The sequence below is a fragment of the Trachinotus anak genome, unplaced genomic scaffold, assembly GCF_046630095.1.
Source record: "Trachinotus anak isolate AG129_WGS33_773 ecotype Australia unplaced genomic scaffold, CSIRO_AGI_Tana_v1 ptg000009l, whole genome shotgun sequence".
Lineage (NCBI taxonomy): Eukaryota > Metazoa > Chordata > Actinopteri > Carangiformes > Carangidae > Trachinotus > Trachinotus anak.
The window spans coordinates 23,317,665-23,337,500 of record NW_027273860.1 but is presented as its reverse complement, the minus strand read 5'-3'; positions in this window follow the sequence as shown (position 1 = coordinate 23,337,500).

The window sequence follows — 19,836 nt, the reverse complement described above, 5'->3', positions numbered from 1 at the left end:
CTAACCCTAACCCTAACCCTAACCCTAACCCTAACCCTAACCCTAACCCTAACCCTAACCCTAACCCTAACCCTAACCCTAACCCTAACCCTAACCCTAACCCTAACCCTAACCCTAACCCTAACCCTAACCCTAACCCTAACCCTAACCCTAACCCTAACCCTAACCCTAACCCTAACCCTAACCCTAACCCTAACCCTAACCCTAACCCTAACCCTAACCCTAACCCTAACCCTAACCCTTAACCACACCCTCTCTCTTGCCTAACCCTAAATTGGGTTTCTTGCCTAAACCTAAACCCATCCCGTATTCTTACCCTAACCCTAACCACTATCTTTTTAATCCCTAATCCTAACCCAATCCCAGTCATTTATTTCTAAACCCTAACATTATAATTTAATTGGACTGTTAAAAACAAATTGATAATTTGATTTAAAAACAATAAATATTTACATTAAAATTACAATTAATTTATGAAATTTATTATTAGAGATTTAAAAGAATATTAATTAATGGGAATTAGGGATAAAAATATAATTTAAATTCATGAATTGGCTATTATAGGGTTAAAAATGGGTTCAAAAGGTTAAAAAAAGTTGAAAAGTTAAAAAGGCGAATGAACATTTAAAAAAGACGAACCAAATTGAAAAAGCGAAACTTAAGAAACCGGGCGGGTATAAAAGGCGAAGCAGGAGGGAGAAGCTCATTCTCACCCTAGCTCTCGGAGCAGCAACATCTTTTGCAGCCAGCTCTCGATTGGATATATTTTATTTTTATTTTTTGTGTGTGCCTTTGGCCTGAGGAAGACTTAAGTAGTCGAAACGTTGCCTGGAGGCGCACGTGGATTTGGTCTATGTAAGTTAAGTTAAGTTAATTTTATTTATTTTTTTATAAAAGAACAAATTTAAAAGCCTTCTTAAAGGCTAATTTTTTCGTTTATTTTGTTATTTAATCCTTCTCAATTGGAGAAGCGCTTTTTGTTTATATCTTAATTAATATAAATAAATAAATAATTCATAGACAGTTTGATTTCATATATTTTTTATTATAAATACCTACCTTAAAAACAAAATTTATGGTCATATAATTACAAAGCCTGTAAAAAAAGAAAGAAAAAGAAAGAAAAAGGAATACTTACCTGAAAAGGAAGAAAGAAGAAAGTGAGAAAGAAGAAGAAGAAAAGAGGAAGGAAAAGAAAAAAAGAAAAAAAAGGAAAAAAAAGGGAAACTTACCTGAAAATGGACGGAGGCTGGACTACGGTCCGCTACGGCCGTAGACGCCGGGAGGCCAATCGCGGCAGGGTTCGGTTTATGGATGGGGGTTACCCTGGGTGGAAGGACCGTGCACCTTCCGCTTTCTCCGGCTGGAGGGGGCGGGTTCCTAACCCCAATCCTAACCCTGCTGAGAGTCCTTTGCCATATTCACCCATATACCTACCTCTGTCTGACCCCAGCCCTAGCCCTAGAGAGCAACGCCCCCCTGTGGCCGTCCCCAGGCGCTGATCTTAACCCTAGCCACTCATATTAGGTCATATTTGTTGTAATTTATTTCTACATTTTTCCCTTGTCCTTCTCTATCTTGAAGAGGTTTTTTTTTCTTTCCATAACAAAAAAAACTCATTGGATGATGTTTTTTCTTCAGATTTCATGTATTAGAAAATATATCAGGGCTTTACATACATTTCATTAGGGAGGATTTCACAACAGAAGTGACATATAAAGCAGTTGCCAGTGCCGATACATCAAAAATATATTGGCCTTATTTTTCTTCTAGCACACAGGTTTCAATAAATCATTTTGTTCATTGCTGTGGACACACGATAGCTGCACAACCTCCAAATTGATTTGGGATCATGAAAATCACAATAAATGAGAATTAAACATTTAATTGGCACATAAAGAGTTTTAAAAAAAAGGCATGGAATACATTTTATAATCCAATAAAAAACAGCAACATGCAATACATACAATATACAACATACAACATTAAAACCTCAAAACCATTGACCTCAAGCAAATACTTGCTTTCAGGGAACCTTGCCTTCAGCTAACATTAGAGCTGGGCTTAAATTGACTGTATTTCAATTTCATGGGCTGTTTTGAGGCTAAAATGAGTGCTTTTTACTGATCTGTAACTGCAGGTTGAATGATTGCTGTTTTTTCCCAAGGTGGATGCAATGATTTGTTTTGTCCAACAGATGGAGACACGGGGCCACTAATCACAAGAGTTACCATCTCTTCAACTCTGTACAGTAACCATGTCAACACATCAGCCCCACTGAACACATTGCCTTTTCATACAAGCCTACACAACACATGAGTGGCACAGTTACTTGCTGTGTGTTTTGCATGCATTTCTTGCACTTGATGCATGTATATTGTGTTTTTCTATCCATCTTGGGCCAACACGCTCAGCAGCGCTTCTTTTTGTTGCTGCTGGCCACAACCTAGAATAATGAAAAGATGAAAAGATGAGGAATTTTACCAACATATCTCTCTCTCTCTCTCACAGACAAACACACACACACAAACACTCACTCACTCTCTGTCTCTTTCTCTCTCTCACACACACACACACACACACACACACACAAAACAATTAAAAACAAATTTAAAAACAATGAATCATATCATTTTTCTTTTGATAAAAAACGAAAACGGGTCCCTCACACCGCTGAGCCAGGACTCCTTTCAACAGCTGTGGGAGAGTGTATTAGACAGGCTCAAATAAACCTGGAGTTGACCTTTGACCTCTCCAATTGTATGGGGTATTTTATTATTTCTATTTTTATTTCTTTTGACCTCCCCAGAAACCAAGTTTCACACCTCCGCCCTGCTCCACAGAAGCTACAGCTGTTCTGACCAATCACAGGCCTAGTATGCTAATGAGAGTCAAACTGCTGAGAGTCCTTTGCCATATTCACCCATATACCTAACCCTAACCCTAACCCTAACCCTGCTGAGAGTCCTTTGCCATATTCACCCATATACCTACCTCTGTCTGACCCCAGCCCTAGCCCTAGAGAGCAACGCCCCCCTGTGGCCGTCCCCAGGCGCTGATCTTAACCCTAGCCACTCATATTAGGTCATATTTGTTGTAATTTATGTCTACATTTTTCCCTTGTCCTTCTCTATCTTGAAGAGGTTTTTTTTTCTTTCCATAACAAAAAAAACTCATTGGATGATGTTTTTTCTTCAGATATCATGTATTAGAAAATATATCAGGGCTTTACATACATTTCATTAGGGAGGATTTCACAACAGAAGTGACATATAAAGCAGTTGCCAGTGCCGATACATCAAAAATATATTGGCCTTATTTTTCTTCTAGCACACAGGTTTCAATAAATCATTTTGTTCATTGCTGTGGACACACAATAGCTGCACAACCTCCAAATTGATTTGGGATCATGAAAATCACAATAAATGAGAATTAAACATTTAATTGGCACATAAAGAGTTTTAAAAAAAAGGCATGGAATACATTTTATAATCCAATAAAAAACAGCAACATGCAATACATACAATATACAACATACAACATTAAAACCTCAAAACCATTGACCTCAAGCAAATACTCTCTTTCAGGGAACCTTGCCTTCAGCTAACATTAGAGCTGGGCTTAAATTGACTGTATTTCAATTTCATGGGCTGTTTTGAGGCTAAAATGAGTGCTTTTTACTGATCTGTAACTGCAGGTTGAATGATTGCTGTTTTTTCCCAAGGTGGATGCAATGATTTGTTTTGTCCAACACATGGAGACACGGGGCCACTAATCACAAGAGTTACCATCTCTTCAACTCTGTACAGTAACCCTGTCAGTCTAGACAACACATCAGCCCCACTGAACACATTGCCTTTTCATACAAGCCTACACAACACATGAGTGGCACAGTTACTTGCTGTGTGTTTTGCATGCATTTCTTGCACTTGATGCATGTATATTGTGTTTTTCTATCCATCTTGGGCCAACACGCTTAGCAGCGCTTCTTTTTGTTGCTGCTGGCCACAACCTAGAATAATGAAAAGATGAAAAGATGAGGAATTTTACCAGCATATCTCTCTCTCTCTCTCTCTCACAGACAAACACACACACACACAAACACTCACTCACTCTCTGTCTCTTTCTCTCTCACACACACACAGACACACACACACACACAAAACAATTAAAAACAAATTTAAAAACAATGAATCATATCATTTTTCTTTTGATAAAAAACGAAAACGGGTCCCTCACACCGCTGAGCCAGGACTCCTTTCAACAGCTGTGGGAGAGTGTATTAGACAGGCTCAAATAAACCTGGAGTTGACCTTTGACCTTTCCAATTGTATGGGGTATTTTATTATTTCTATTTTTATTTCTTTTGACCTCCCCAGAAACCAAGTTTCACACCTCCGCCCTGCTCCACATAAGCTACAGCTGTTCTGACCAATCACAGGCCTAGTATGCTAATGAGAGTCAAACTGCTGAGAGTCCTTTGCCATATTCACCCATATACCTACCTCTGTCTGACCCCAGCCCTAGCCCTAGAGAGCAACGCCCCCCTGTGGCCGTCCCCAGGCACTGATCTTAACCCTAGCCACTCATATTAGGTCATATTTGTTGTAATTTATGTCTACATTTTTCCCTTGTCCTTCTCTATCTTGAAGAGGTTTTTTTTTCTTTCCATAACAAAAAAAACTCATTGGATGATGTTTTTTCTTCAGATTTCATGTATTAGAAAATATATCAGGGCTTTACATACATTTCATTAGGGAGGATTTCACAACAGAAGTGACATATAAAGCAGTTGCCAGTGCCGATACATCAAAAATATATTGGCCTTATTTTTCTTCTAGCACACAGGTTTCAATAAATCATTTTGTTCATTGCTGTGGACACACGATAGCTGCACAACCTCCAAATTGATTTGGGATCATGAAAATCACAATAAATGAGAATTAAACATTTAATTGGCACATAAAGAGTTTTAAAAAAAAGGCATGGAATACATTTTATAATCCAATAAAAAACAGCAACATGCAATACATACAATATACAACATACAACATTAAAACCTCAAAACCATTGACCTCAAGCAAATACTTGCCTTCAGCTAACATTAGAGCTGGGCTTAAATTGACTGTATTTCAATTTCATGGGCTGTTTTGAGGCTAAAATGAGTGCTTTTTACTGATCTGTAACTGCAGGTTGAATGATTGCTGTTTTTTCCCAAGGTGGATGCAATGATTTGTTTTGTCCAACACATGGAGACACGGGGCCACTAATCACAAGAGTTACCATCTCTTCAACTCTGTACAGTAACCCTGTCAGTCTAGACAACACATCAGCCCCACTGAACACATTGCCTTTTCATACAAGCCTACACAACACATGAGTGGCACAGTTACTTGCTGTGTGTTTTGCATGCATTTCTTGCACTTGATGCATGTATATTGTGTTTTTCTATCCATCTTGGGCCAACACGCTCAGCAGCGCTTCTTTTTGTTGCTGCTGGCCACAACCTAGAATAATGAAAAGATGAAAAGATGAGGAATTTTACCAACATATCTCTCTCTCTCTCTCTCTCACAGACAAACACACACACACACAAACACTCACTCACTCTCTGTCTCTTTCTCTCTCACACACACACAGACACACACACACACACAAAACAATTAAAAACAAATTTAAAAACAATGAATCATATCATTTTTCTTTTGATAAAAAACGAAAACGGGTCCCTCACACCGCTGAGCCAGGACTCCTTTCAACAGCTGTGGGAGAGTGTATTAGACAGGCTCAAATAAACCTGGAGTTGACCTTTGACCTCTCCAATTGTATGGGGTATTTTATTATTTCTATTTTTATTTCTTTTGACCTCCCCAGAAACCAAGTTTCACACCTCCGCCCTGCTCCACATAAGCTACAGCTGTTCTGACCAATCACAGGCCTAGTATGCTAATGAGAGTCAAACTGCTGAGAGTCCTTTGCCATATTCACCCATATACCTACCTCTGTCTGACCCCAGCCCTAGCCCTAGAGAGCAACGCCCCCCTGTGGCCGTCCCCAGGCGCTGATCTTAACCCGAGCCACTCATATTAGGTCATATTTGTTGTAATTTATTTCTACATTTTTCCCTTGTCCTTCTCTATCTTGAAGAGGTTTTTTTTTCTTTCCATAACAAAAAAAACTCATTGGATGATGTTTTTTCTTCAGATTTCATGTATTAGAAAATATATCAGGGCTTTACATACATTTCATTAGGGAGGATTTCACAACAGAAGTGACATATAAAGCAGTTGCCAGTGCCGATACATCAAAAATATATTGGCCTTATTTTTCTTCTAGCACACAGGTTTCAATAAATCATTTTGTTCATTGCTGTGGACACACGATAGCTGCACAACCTCCAAATTGATTTGGGATCATGAAAATCACAATAAATGAGAATTAAACATTTAATTGGCACATAAAGAGTTTTAAAAAAAAGGCATGGAATACATTTTATAATCCAATAAAAAACAGCAACATGCAATACATACAATATACAACATACAACATTAAAACCTCAAAACCATTGACCTCAAGCAAATACTTGCCTTCAGCTAACATTAGAGCTGGGCTTAAATTGACTGTATTTCAATTTCATGGGCTGTTTTGAGGCTAAAATGAGTGCTTTTTACTGATCTGTAACTGCAGGTTGAATGATTGCTGTTTTTTCCCAAGGTGGATGCAATGATTTGTTTTGTCCAACAGATGGAGACACGGGGCCACTAATCACAAGAGTTACCATCTCTTCAACTCTGTACAGTAACCATGTCAACACATCAGCCCCACTGAACACATTGCCTTTTCATACAAGCCTACACAACACATGAGTGGCACAGTTACTTGCTGTGTGTTTTGCATGCATTTCTTGCACTTGATGCATGTATATTGTGTTTTTCTATCCATCTTGGGCCAACACGCTCAGCAGCGCTTCTTTTTGTTGCTGCTGGCCACAACCTAGAATAATGAAAAGATGAAAAGATGAGGAATTTTACCAACATATCTCTCTCTCTCTCTCACAGACAAACACACACACACAAACACTCACTCACTCTCTGTCTCTTTCTCTCTCTCACACAGACACACACACACACACACACACACAAAACAATTAAAAACAAATTTAAAAACAATGAATCATATCATTTTTCTTCTGATAAAAAACGAAAACGGGTCCCTCACACCGCTGAGCCAGGACTCCTTTCAACAGCTGTGGGAGAGTGTATTAGACAGGCTCAAATAAACCTGGAGTTGACCTTTGACCTCTCCAATTGTATGGGGTATTTTATTATTTCTATTTTTATTTCTTTTGACCTCCCCAGAAACCAAGTTTCACACCTCCGCCCTGCTCCACATAAGCTACAGCTGTTCTGACCAATCACAGGCCTAGTATGCTAATGAGAGTCAAACTGCTGAGAGTCCTTTGCCATATTCACCCATATACCTAACCCTAACCCTAACCCTCACCCTGCTGAGAGTCCTTTGCCATATTCACCCATATACCTACCTCTGTCTGACCCCAGCCCTAGCCCTAGAGAGCAACGCCCCCCTGTGGCCGTCCCCAGGCGCTGATCTTAACCCTAGCCACTCATATTAGGTCATATTTGTTGTAATTTATGTCTACATTTTTCCCTTGTCCTTCTCTATCTTGAAGAGGTTTTTTTTTCTTTCCATAACAAAAAAAACTCATTGGATGATGTTTTTTCTTCAGATTTCATGTATTAGAAAATATATCAGGGCTTTACATACATTTCATTAGGGAGGATTTCACAACAGAAGTGACATATAAAGCAGTTGCCAGTGCCGATACATCAAAAATATATTGGCCTTATTTTTCTTCTAGCACACAGGTTTCAATAAATCATTTTGTTCATTGCTGTGGACACACGATAGCTGCACAACCTCCAAATTGATTTGGGATCATGAAAATCACAATAAATGAGAATTAAACATTTAATTGGCACATAAAGAGTTTTAAAAAAAAGGCATGGAATACATTTTATAATCCAATAAAAAACAGCAACATGCAATACATACAATATACAACATACAACATTAAAACCTCAAAACCATTGACCTCAAGCAAATACTTGCTTTCAGGGAACCTTGCCTTCAGCTAACATTAGAGCTGGGCTTAAATTGACTGTATTTCAATTTCATGGGCTGTTTTGAGGCTAAAATGAGTGCTTTTTACTGATCTGTAACTGCAGGTTGAATGATTGCTGTTTTTTCCCAAGGTGGATGCAATGATTTGTTTTGTCCAACACATGGAGACACGGGGCCACTAATCACAAGAGTTACCATCTCTTCAACTCTGTACAGTAACCATGTCAACACATCAGCCCCACTGAACACATTGCCTTTTCATACAAGCCTACACAACACATGAGTGGCACAGTTACTTGCTGTGTGTTTTGCATGCATTTCTTGCACTTGATGCATGTATATTGTGTTTTTCTATCCATCTTGGGCCAACACGCTCAGCAGCGCTTCTTTTTGTTGCTGCTGGCCACAACCTAGAATAATGAAAAGATGAAAAGATGAGGAATTTTACCAACATATCTCTCTCTCTCTCTCACAGACAAACACACACACACAAACACTCACTCACTCTCTGTCTCTTTCTCTCTCTCACACACACACACACACACACACACACACAAAACAATTAAAAACAAATTTAAAAACAATGAATCATATCATTTTTCTTTTGATAAAAAACGAAAACGGGTCCCTCACACCGCTGAGCCAGGACTCCTTTCAACAGCTGTGGGAGAGTGTATTAGACAGGCTCAAATAAACCTGGAGTTGACCTTTGACCTCTCCAATTGTATGGGGTATTTTATTATTTCTATTTTTATTTCTTTTGACCTCCCCAGAAACCAAGTTTCACACCTCCGCCCTGCTCCACAGAAGCTACAGCTGTTCTGACCAATCACAGGCCTAGTATGCTAATGAGAGTCAAACTGCTGAGAGTCCTTTGCCATATTCACCCATATACCTAACCCTAACCCTAACCCTAACCCTGCTGAGAGTCCTTTGCCATATTCACCCATATACCTACCTCTGTCTGACCCCAGCCCTAGCCCTAGAGAGCAACGCCCCCCTGTGGCCGTCCCCAGGCGCTGATCTTAACCCTAGCCACTCATATTAGGTCATATTTGTTGTAATTTATGTCTACATTTTTCCCTTGTCCTTCTCTATCTTGAAGAGGTTTTTTTTTCTTTCCATAACAAAAAAAACTCATTGGATGATGTTTTTTCTTCAGATATCATGTATTAGAAAATATATCAGGGCTTTACATACATTTCATTAGGGAGGATTTCACAACAGAAGTGACATATAAAGCAGTTGCCAGTGCCGATACATCAAAAATATATTGGCCTTATTTTTCTTCTAGCACACAGGTTTCAATAAATCATTTTGTTCATTGCTGTGGACACACAATAGCTGCACAACCTCCAAATTGATTTGGGATCATGAAAATCACAATAAATGAGAATTAAACATTTAATTGGCACATAAAGAGTTTTAAAAAAAAGGCATGGAATACATTTTATAATCCAATAAAAAACAGCAACATGCAATACATACAATATACAACATACAACATTAAAACCTCAAAACCATTGACCTCAAGCAAATACTCTCTTTCAGGGAACCTTGCCTCCAGCTAACATTAGAGCTGGGCTTAAATTGACTGTATTTCAATTTCATGGGCTGTTTTGAGGCTAAAATGAGTGCTTTTTACTGATCTGTAACTGCAGGTTGAATGATTGCTGTTTTTTCCCAAGGTGGATGCAATGATTTGTTTTGTCCAACACATGGAGACACGGGGCCACTAATCACAAGAGTTACCATCTCTTCAACTCTGTACAGTAACCCTGTCAGTCTAGACAACACATCAGCCCCACTGAACACATTGCCTTTTCATACAAGCCTACACAACACATGAGTGGCACAGTTACTTGCTGTGTGTTTTGCATGCATTTCTTGCACTTGATGCATGTATATTGTGTTTTTCTATCCATCTTGGGCCAACACGCTTAGCAGCGCTTCTTTTTGTTGCTGCTGGCCACAACCTAGAATAATGAAAAGATGAAAAGATGAGGAATTTTACCAGCATATCTCTCTCTCTCTCTCTCTCACAGACAAACACACACACACACAAACACTCACTCACTCTCTGTCTCTTTCTCTCTCACACACACACAGACACACACACACACACAAAACAATTAAAAACAAATTTAAAAACAATGAATCATATCATTTTTCTTTTGATAAAAAACGAAAACGGGTCCCTCACACCGCTGAGCCAGGACTCCTTTCAACAGCTGTGGGAGAGTGTATTAGACAGGCTCAAATAAACCTGGAGTTGACCTTTGACCTCTCCAATTGTATGGGGTATTTTATTATTTCTATTTTTATTTCTTTTGACCTCCCCAGAAACCAAGTTTCACACCTCCGCCCTGCTCCACATAAGCTACAGCTGTTCTGACCAATCACAGGCCTAGTATGCTAATGAGAGTCAAACTGCTGAGAGTCCTTTGCCATATTCACCCATATACCTACCTCTGTCTGACCCCAGCCCTAGCCCTAGAGAGCAACGCCCCCCTGTGGCCGTCCCCAGGCACTGATCTTAACCCTAGCCACTCATATTAGGTCATATTTGTTGTAATTTATGTCTACATTTTTCCCTTGTCCTTCTCTATCTTGAAGAGGTTTTTTTTTCTTTCCATAACAAAAAAAACTCATTGGATGATGTTTTTTCTTCAGATTTCATGTATTAGAAAATATATCAGGGCTTTACATACATTTCATTAGGGAGGATTTCACAACAGAAGTGACATATAAAGCAGTTGCCAGTGCCGATACATCAAAAATATATTGGCCTTATTTTTCTTCTAGCACACAGGTTTCAATAAATCATTTTGTTCATTGCTGTGGACACACGATAGCTGCACAACCTCCAAATTGATTTGGGATCATGAAAATCACAATAAATGAGAATTAAACATTTAATTGGCACATAAAGAGTTTTAAAAAAAAGGCATGGAATACATTTTATAATCCAATAAAAAACAGCAACATGCAATACATACAATATACAACATACAACATTAAAACCTCAAAACCATTGACCTCAAGCAAATACTTGCCTTCAGCTAACATTAGAGCTGGGCTTAAATTGACTGTATTTCAATTTCATGGGCTGTTTTGAGGCTAAAATGAGTGCTTTTTACTGATCTGTAACTGCAGGTTGAATGATTGCTGTTTTTTCCCAAGGTGGATGCAATGATTTGTTTTGTCCAACAGATGGAGACACGGGGCCACTAATCACAAGAGTTACCATCTCTTCAACTCTGTACAGTAACCCTGTCAGTCTAGACAACACATCAGCCCCACTGAACACATTGCCTTTTCATACAAGCCTACACAACACATGAGTGGCACAGTTACTTGCTGTGTGTTTTGCATGCATTTCTTGCACTTGATGCATGTATATTGTGTTTTTCTATCCATCTTGGGCCAACACGCTCAGCAGCGCTTCTTTTTGTTGCTGCTGGCCACAACCTAGAATAATGAAAAGATGAAAAGATGAGGAATTTTACCAGCATATCTCTCTCTCTCTCTCTCTCACAGACAAACACACACACACACAAACACTCACTCACTCTCTGTCTCTTTCTCTCTCACACACACACAGACACACACACACACACACAAAACAATTAAAAACAAATTTAAAAACAATGAATCATATCATTTTTCTTTTGATAAAAAACGAAAACGGGTCCCTCACACCGCTGAGCCAGGACTCCTTTCAACAGCTGTGGGAGAGTGTATTAGACAGGCTCAAATAAACCTGGAGTTGACCTTTGACCTCTCCAATTGTATGGGGTATTTTATTATTTCTATTTTTATTTCTTTTGACCTCCCCAGAAACCAAGTTTCACACCTCCGCCCTGCTCCACATAAGCTACAGCTGTTCTGACCAATCACAGGCCTAGTATGCTAATGAGAGTCAAACTGCTGAGAGTCCTTTGCCATATTCACCCATATACCTACCTCTGTCTGACCCCAGCCCTAGCCCTAGAGAGCAACGCCCCCCTGTGGCCGTCCCCAGGCGCTGATCTTAACCCGAGCCACTCATATTAGGTCATATTTGTTGTAATTTATTTCTACATTTTTCCCTTGTCCTTCTCTATCTTGAAGAGGTTTTTTTTTCTTTCCATAACAAAAAAAACTCATTGGATGATGTTTTTTCTTCAGATTTCATGTATTAGAAAATATATCAGGGCTTTACATACATTTCATTAGGGAGGATTTCACAACAGAAGTGACATATAAAGCAGTTGCCAGTGCCGATACATCAAAAATATATTGGCCTTATTTTTCTTCTAGCACACAGGTTTCAATAAATCATTTTGTTCATTGCTGTGGACACACGATAGCTGCACAACCTCCAAATTGATTTGGGATCATGAAAATCACAATAAATGAGAATTAAACATTTAATTGGCACATAAAGAGTTTTAAAAAAAAGGCATGGAATACATTTTATAATCCAATAAAAAACAGCAACATGCAATACATACAATATACAACATACAACATTAAAACCTCAAAACCATTGACCTCAAGCAAATACTTGCCTTCAGCTAACATTAGAGCTGGGCTTAAATTGACTGTATTTCAATTTCATGGGCTGTTTTGAGGCTAAAATGAGTGCTTTTTACTGATCTGTAACTGCAGGTTGAATGATTGCTGTTTTTTCCCAAGGTGGATGCAATGATTTGTTTTGTCCAACAGATGGAGACACGGGGCCACTAATCACAAGAGTTACCATCTCTTCAACTCTGTACAGTAACCATGTCAACACATCAGCCCCACTGAACACATTGCCTTTTCATACAAGCCTACACAACACATGAGTGGCACAGTTACTTGCTGTGTGTTTTGCATGCATTTCTTGCACTTGATGCATGTATATTGTGTTTTTCTATCCATCTTGGGCCAACACGCTCAGCAGCGCTTCTTTTTGTTGCTGCTGGCCACAACCTAGAATAATGAAAAGATGAAAAGATGAGGAATTTTACCAACATATCTCTCTCTCTCTCTCTCTCTCACAGACAAACACACACACACACAAACACTCACTCACTCTCTGTCTCTTTCTCTCTCACACACACACAGACAAAACAATTAAAAACAAATTTAAAAACAATGAATCATATCATTTTTCTTTTGATAAAAAACGAAAACGGGTCCCTCACACCGCTGAGCCAGGACTCCTTTCAACAGCTGTGGGAGAGTGTATTAGACAGGCTCAAATAAACCTGGAGTTGACCTTTGACCTCTCCAATTGTATGGGGTATTTTATTATTTCTATTTTTATTTCTTTTGACCTCCCCAGAAACCAAGTTTCACACCTCCGCCCTGCTCCACATAAGCTACAGCTGTTCTGACCAATCACAGGCCTAGTATGCTAATGAGAGTCAAACTGCTGAGAGTCCTTTGCCATATTCACCCATATACCTACCTCTGTCTGACCCCAGCCCTAGCCCTAGAGAGCAACGCCCCCCTGTGGCCGTCCCCAGGCGCTGATCTTAACCCTAGCCACTCATATTAGGTCATATTTGTTGTAATTTATTTCTACATTTTTCCCTTGTCCTTCTCTATCTTGAAGAGGTTTTTTTTTCTTTCCATAACAAAAAAAACTCATTGGATGATGTTTTTTTTCAGATTTCATGTATTAGAAAATATATCAGGGCTTTACATACATTTCATTAGGGAGGATTTCACAACAGAAGTGACATATAAAGCAGTTGCCAGTGCCGATACATCAAAAATATATTGGCCTTATTTTTCTTCTAGCACACAGGTTTCAATAAATCATTTTGTTCATTGCTGTGGACACACGATAGCTGCACAACCTCCAAATTGATTTGGGATCATGAAAATCACAATAAATGAGAATTAAACATTTAATTGGCACATAAAGAGTTTTAAAAAAAAGGCATGGAATACATTTTATAATCCAATAAAAAACAGCAACATGCAATACATACAATATACAACATACAACATTAAAACCTCAAAACCATTGACCTCAAGCAAATACTTGCCTTCAGCTAACATTAGAGCTGGGCTTAAATTGACTGTATTTCAATTTCATGGGCTGTTTTGAGGCTAAAATGAGTGCTTTTTACTGATCTGTAACTGCAGGTTGAATGATTGCTGTTTTTTCCCAAGGTGGATGCAATGATTTGTTTTGTCCAACAGATGGAGACACGGGGCCACTAATCACAAGAGTTACCATCTCTTCAACTCTGTACAGTAACCATGTCAACACATCAGCCCCACTGAACACATTGCCTTTTCATACAAGCCTACACAACACATGAGTGGCACAGTTACTTGCTGTGTGTTTTGCATGCATTTCTTGCACTTGATGCATGTATATTGTGTTTTTCTATCCATCTTGGGCCAACACGCTCAGCAGCGCTTCTTTTTGTTGCTGCTGGCCACAACCTAGAATAATGAAAAGATGAAAAGATGAGGAATTTTACCAACATATCTCTCTCTCTCTCTCTCTCACAGACAAACACACACACACAAACACTCACTCACTCTCTGTCTCTTTCTCTCTCACACACACACAGACACACACACACACACACACAAAACAATTAAAAACAAATTTAAAAACAATGAATCATATCATTTTTCTTTTGATAAAAAACAAAAACGGGTCCCTCACACCGCTGAGCCAGGACTCCTTTCAACAGCTGTGGGAGAGTGTATTAGACAGGCTCAAATAAACCTGGAGTTGACCTTTGACCTCTCCAATTGTATGGGGTATTTTATTATTTCTATTTTTATTTCTTTTGACCATCACATGGCGTCTTTCCTAAACATAACCTGAGAGGAGAGAGTGCCTAATGCCAACCAATTGTGTTATTCATATTTTTATTCCTTTTAAACCTCACTCTTTCCTCATCTCAAGCAGAAATGGCCTACTCTTAACCTCATTTGATTTGTTTTTTTATGAAATCATGAACATTTCTAGCTCTTGTAAACAAACTAAACGTGCCGTGGCTCGTCTTGACCACTCACCTGTTAGGACAGAACGGTGGAGCTGGGCAAACCATCGTCGAGCTTTGCGTCGTTTTATTTTGAAGGAACACTTCCTGTGGCAGAGGAAGTCCCAACGACGCCGCCATATCTAAAGTCACTTGACCGCGCCTGTCAGATCCTGCTACAATCTGCAGACTATAGCGATTTCTGACAAGAGGACACATGACAAAGCACCGCCGCCAAACGCCACACTACCAACTCATCCCAGTCCACTCAAAGTGGCCTGAAATGTGCTCCCAAAGCCATTCTGCTGACACTTTTTTTTTTCTCTGACTTCTTTCATTGAGCATGAAATCCCCCTAAACGATCAACATTTGCATCAGGTGTCGGCAGCAGTCCGCTGGAGGTGCGCCGACCTCCCCAGAAACCAAGTTTCACACCTCCGCCCTGCTCCACAGAAGCTACAGCTGTTCTGACCAATCACAGGCCTAGTATGCTAATAAGAGTCAAACTGCTGAGAGTCCTTTGCCATATTCACCCATATACCTACCTCTGTCTGACCCCAGCCCTAGCCCTAGAGAGCAACGCCCCCCTGTGGCCGTCCCCAGGCGCTGATCTTAACCCTAGCCACTCATATTAGGTCATATTTGTTGTAATTTATTTCTACATTTTTCCCTTGTCCTTCTCTATCTTGAAGAGGTTTTTTTTTCTTTCCATAACAAAAAAAACTCATTGGATGATGTTTTTTCTTCAGATTTCATGTATTAGAAAATATATCAGGGCTTTACATACATTTCATTAGGGAGGATTTCACAACAGAAGTGACATATAAAGCAGTTGCCAGTGCCGATACATCAAAAATATATTGGCCTTATTTTTCTTCTAGCACACAGGTTTCAATAAATCATTTTGTTCATTGCTGTGGACACACGATAGCTGCACAACCTCCAAATTGATTTGGGATCATGAAAATCACAATAAATGAGAATTAAACATTTAATTGGCACATAAAGAGTTTTAAAAAAAAGGCATGGAATACATTTTATAATCCAATAAAAAACAGCAACATGCAATACATACAATATACAACATACAACATTAAAACCTCAAAACCATTGACCTCAAGCAAATACTTGCCTTTAGCTAACATTAGAGCTGGGCTTAAATTGACTGTATTTCAATTTCATGGGCTGTTTTGAGGCTAAAATGAGTGCTTTTTACTGATCTGTAACTGCAGGTTGAATGATTGCTGTTTTTTCCCAAGGTGGATGCAATGATTTGTTTTGTCCAACAGATGGAGACACGGGGCCACTAATCACAAGAGTTACCATCTCTTCAACTCTGTACAGTAACCATGTCAACACATCAGCCCCACTGAACACATTGCCTTTTCATACAAGCCTACACAACACATGAGTGGCACAGTTACTTGCTGTGTGTTTTGCATGCATTTCTTGCACTTGATGCATGTATATTGTGTTTTTCTATCCATCTTGGGCCAACACGCTCAGCAGCGCTTCTTTTTGTTGCTGCTGGCCACAACCTAGAATAATGAAAAGATGAAAAGATGAGGAATTTTACCAACATATCTCTCTCTCTCTCTCTCTCACAGACAAACACACACACACACAAACACTCACTCACTCTCTGTCTCTTTCTCTCTCACACACACACAGACACACACACACACACACACAAAACAATTAAAAACAAATTTAAAAAACAATGAATCATATCATTTTTCTTTTGATAAAAAACGAAAACGGGTCCCTCACACCGCTGAGCCAGGACTCCTTTCAACAGCTGTGGGAGAGTGTATTAGACAGGCTCAAATAAACCTGGAGTTGACCTTTGACCTCTCCAATTGTATGGGGTATTTTATTATTTCTATTTTTATTTCTTTTGACCTCCCCAGAAACCAAGTTTCACACCTCCGCCCTGCTCCACATAAGCTACAGCTGTTCTGACCAATCACAGGCCTAGTATGCTAATGAGAGTCAAACTGCTGAGAGTCCTTTGCCATATTCACCCATATACCTACCTCTGTCTGACCCCAGCCCTAGCCCTAGAGAGCAACGCCCCCCTGTGGCCGTCCCCAGGCGCTGATCTTAACCCTAGCCACTCATATTAGGTCATATTTGTTGTAATTTATTTCTACATTTTTCCCTTGTCCTTCTCTATCTTGAAGAGGTTTTTTTTTCTTTCCATAACAAAAAAAACTCATTGGATGATGTTTTTTCTTCAGATTTCATGTATTAGAAAATATATCAGGGCTTTACATACATTTCATTAGGGAGGATTTCACAACAGAAGTGACATATAAAGCAGTTGCCAGTGCCGATACATCAAAAATATATTGGCCTTATTTTTCTTCTAGCACACAGGTTTCAATAAATCATTTTGTTCATTGCTGTGGACACACGATAGCTGCACAACCTCCAAATTGATTTGGGATCATGAAAATCACAATAAATGAGAATTAAACATTTAATTGGCACATAAAGAGTTTTAAAAAAAAGGCATGGAATACATTTTATAATCCAATAAAAAACAGCAACATGCAATACATACAATATACAACATACAACATTAAAACCTCAAAACCATTGACCTCAAGCAAATACTTGCCTTTAGCTAACATTAGAGCTGGGCTTAAATTGACTGTATTTCAATTTCATGGGCTGTTTTGAGGCTAAAATGAGTGCTTTTTACTGATCTGTAACTGCAGGTTGAATGATTGCTGTTTTTTCCCAAGGTGGATGCAATGATTTGTTTTGTCCAACAGATGGAGACACGGGGCCACTAATCACAAGAGTTACCATCTCTTCAACTCTGTACAGTAACCATGTCAACACATCAGCCCCACTGAACACATTGCCTTTTCATACAAGCCTACACAACACATGAGTGGCACAGTTACTTGCTGTGTGTTTTGCATGCATTTCTTGCACTTGATGCATGTATATTGTGTTTTTCTATCCATCTTGGGCCAACACGCTCAGCAGCGCTTCTTTTTGTTGCTGCTGGCCACAACCTAGAATAATGAAAAGATGAAAAGATGAGGAATTTTACCAACATATCTCTCTCTCTCTCTCTCTCACAGACAAACACACACACACACAAACACTCACTCACTCTCTGTCTCTTTCTCTCTCACACACACACAGACACACACACACACACACACACACACAAAACAATTAAAAACAAATTTAAAAAACAATGAATCATATCATTTTTCTTTTGATAAAAAACGAAAACGGGTCCCTCACACCGCTGAGCCAGGACTCCTTTCAACAGCTGTGGGAGAGTGTATTAGACAGGCTCAAATAAACCTGGAGTTGACCTTTGACCTCTCCAATTGTATGGGGTATTTTATTATTTCTATTTTTATTTCTTTTGACCTCCCCAGAAACCAAGTTTCACACCTCCGCCCTGCTCCACATAAGCTACAGCTGTTCTGACCAATCACAGGCCTAGTATGCTAATGAGAGTCAAACTGCTGAGAGTCCTTTGCCATATTCACCCATATACCTAACCCTAACCCTAACCCTAACCCTGCTGAGAGTCCTTTGCCATATTCACCCATATACCTACCTCTGTCTGACCCCAGCCCTAGCCCTAGAGAGCAACGCCCCCCTGTGGCCGTCCCCAGGCGCTGATCTTAACCCTAGCCACTCATATTAGGTCATATTTGTTGTAATTTATTTCTACATTTTTCCCTTGTCCTTCTCTATCTTGAAGAGGTTTTTTTTTCTTTCCATAACAAAAAAAAACTCATTGGATGATGTTTTTTCTTCAGATTTCATGTATTAGAAAATATATCAGGGCTTTACATACATTTCATTAGGGAGGATTTCACAACAGAAGTGACATATAAAGCAGTTGCCAGTGCCGATACATCAAAAATATATTGGCCTTATTTTTCTTCTAGCACACAGGTTTCAATAAATCATTTTGTTCATTGCTGTGGACACACGATAGCTGCACAACCTCCAAATTGATTTGGGATCATGAAAATCACAATAAATGAGAATTAAACATTTAATTGGCACATAAAGAGTTTTAAAAAAAAGGCATGGAATACATTTTATAATCCAATAAAAAACAGCAACATGCAATACATACAATATACAACATACAACATTAAAACCTCAAAACCATTGACCTCAAGCAAATGCTTGCTTTCAGGGAACCTTGCCTTCAGCTAACATTAGAGCTGGGCTTAAATTGACTGTATTTCAATTTCATGGGCTGTTTTGAGGCTAAAATGAGTGCTTTTTACTGATCTGTAACTGCAGGTTGAATGATTGCTGTTTTTTCCCAAGGTGGATGCAATGATTTGTTTTGTCCAACAGATGGAGACACGGGGCCACTAATCACAAGAGTTACCATCTCTTCAACTCTGTACAGTAACCATGTCAACACATCAGCCCCACTGAACACATTGCCTTTTCATACAAGCCTACACAACACATGAGTGGCACAGTTACTTGCTGTGTGTTTTGCATGCATTTCTTGCACTTGATGCATGTATATTGTGTTTTTCTATCCATCTTGGGCCAACACGCTCAGCAGCGCTTCTTTTTGTTGCTGCTGGCCACAACCTAGAATAATGAAAAGATGAAAAGATGAGGAATTTTACCAACATATCTCTCTCTCTCTCTCTCTCACAGACAAACACACACACACACAAACACTCACTCACTCTCTGTC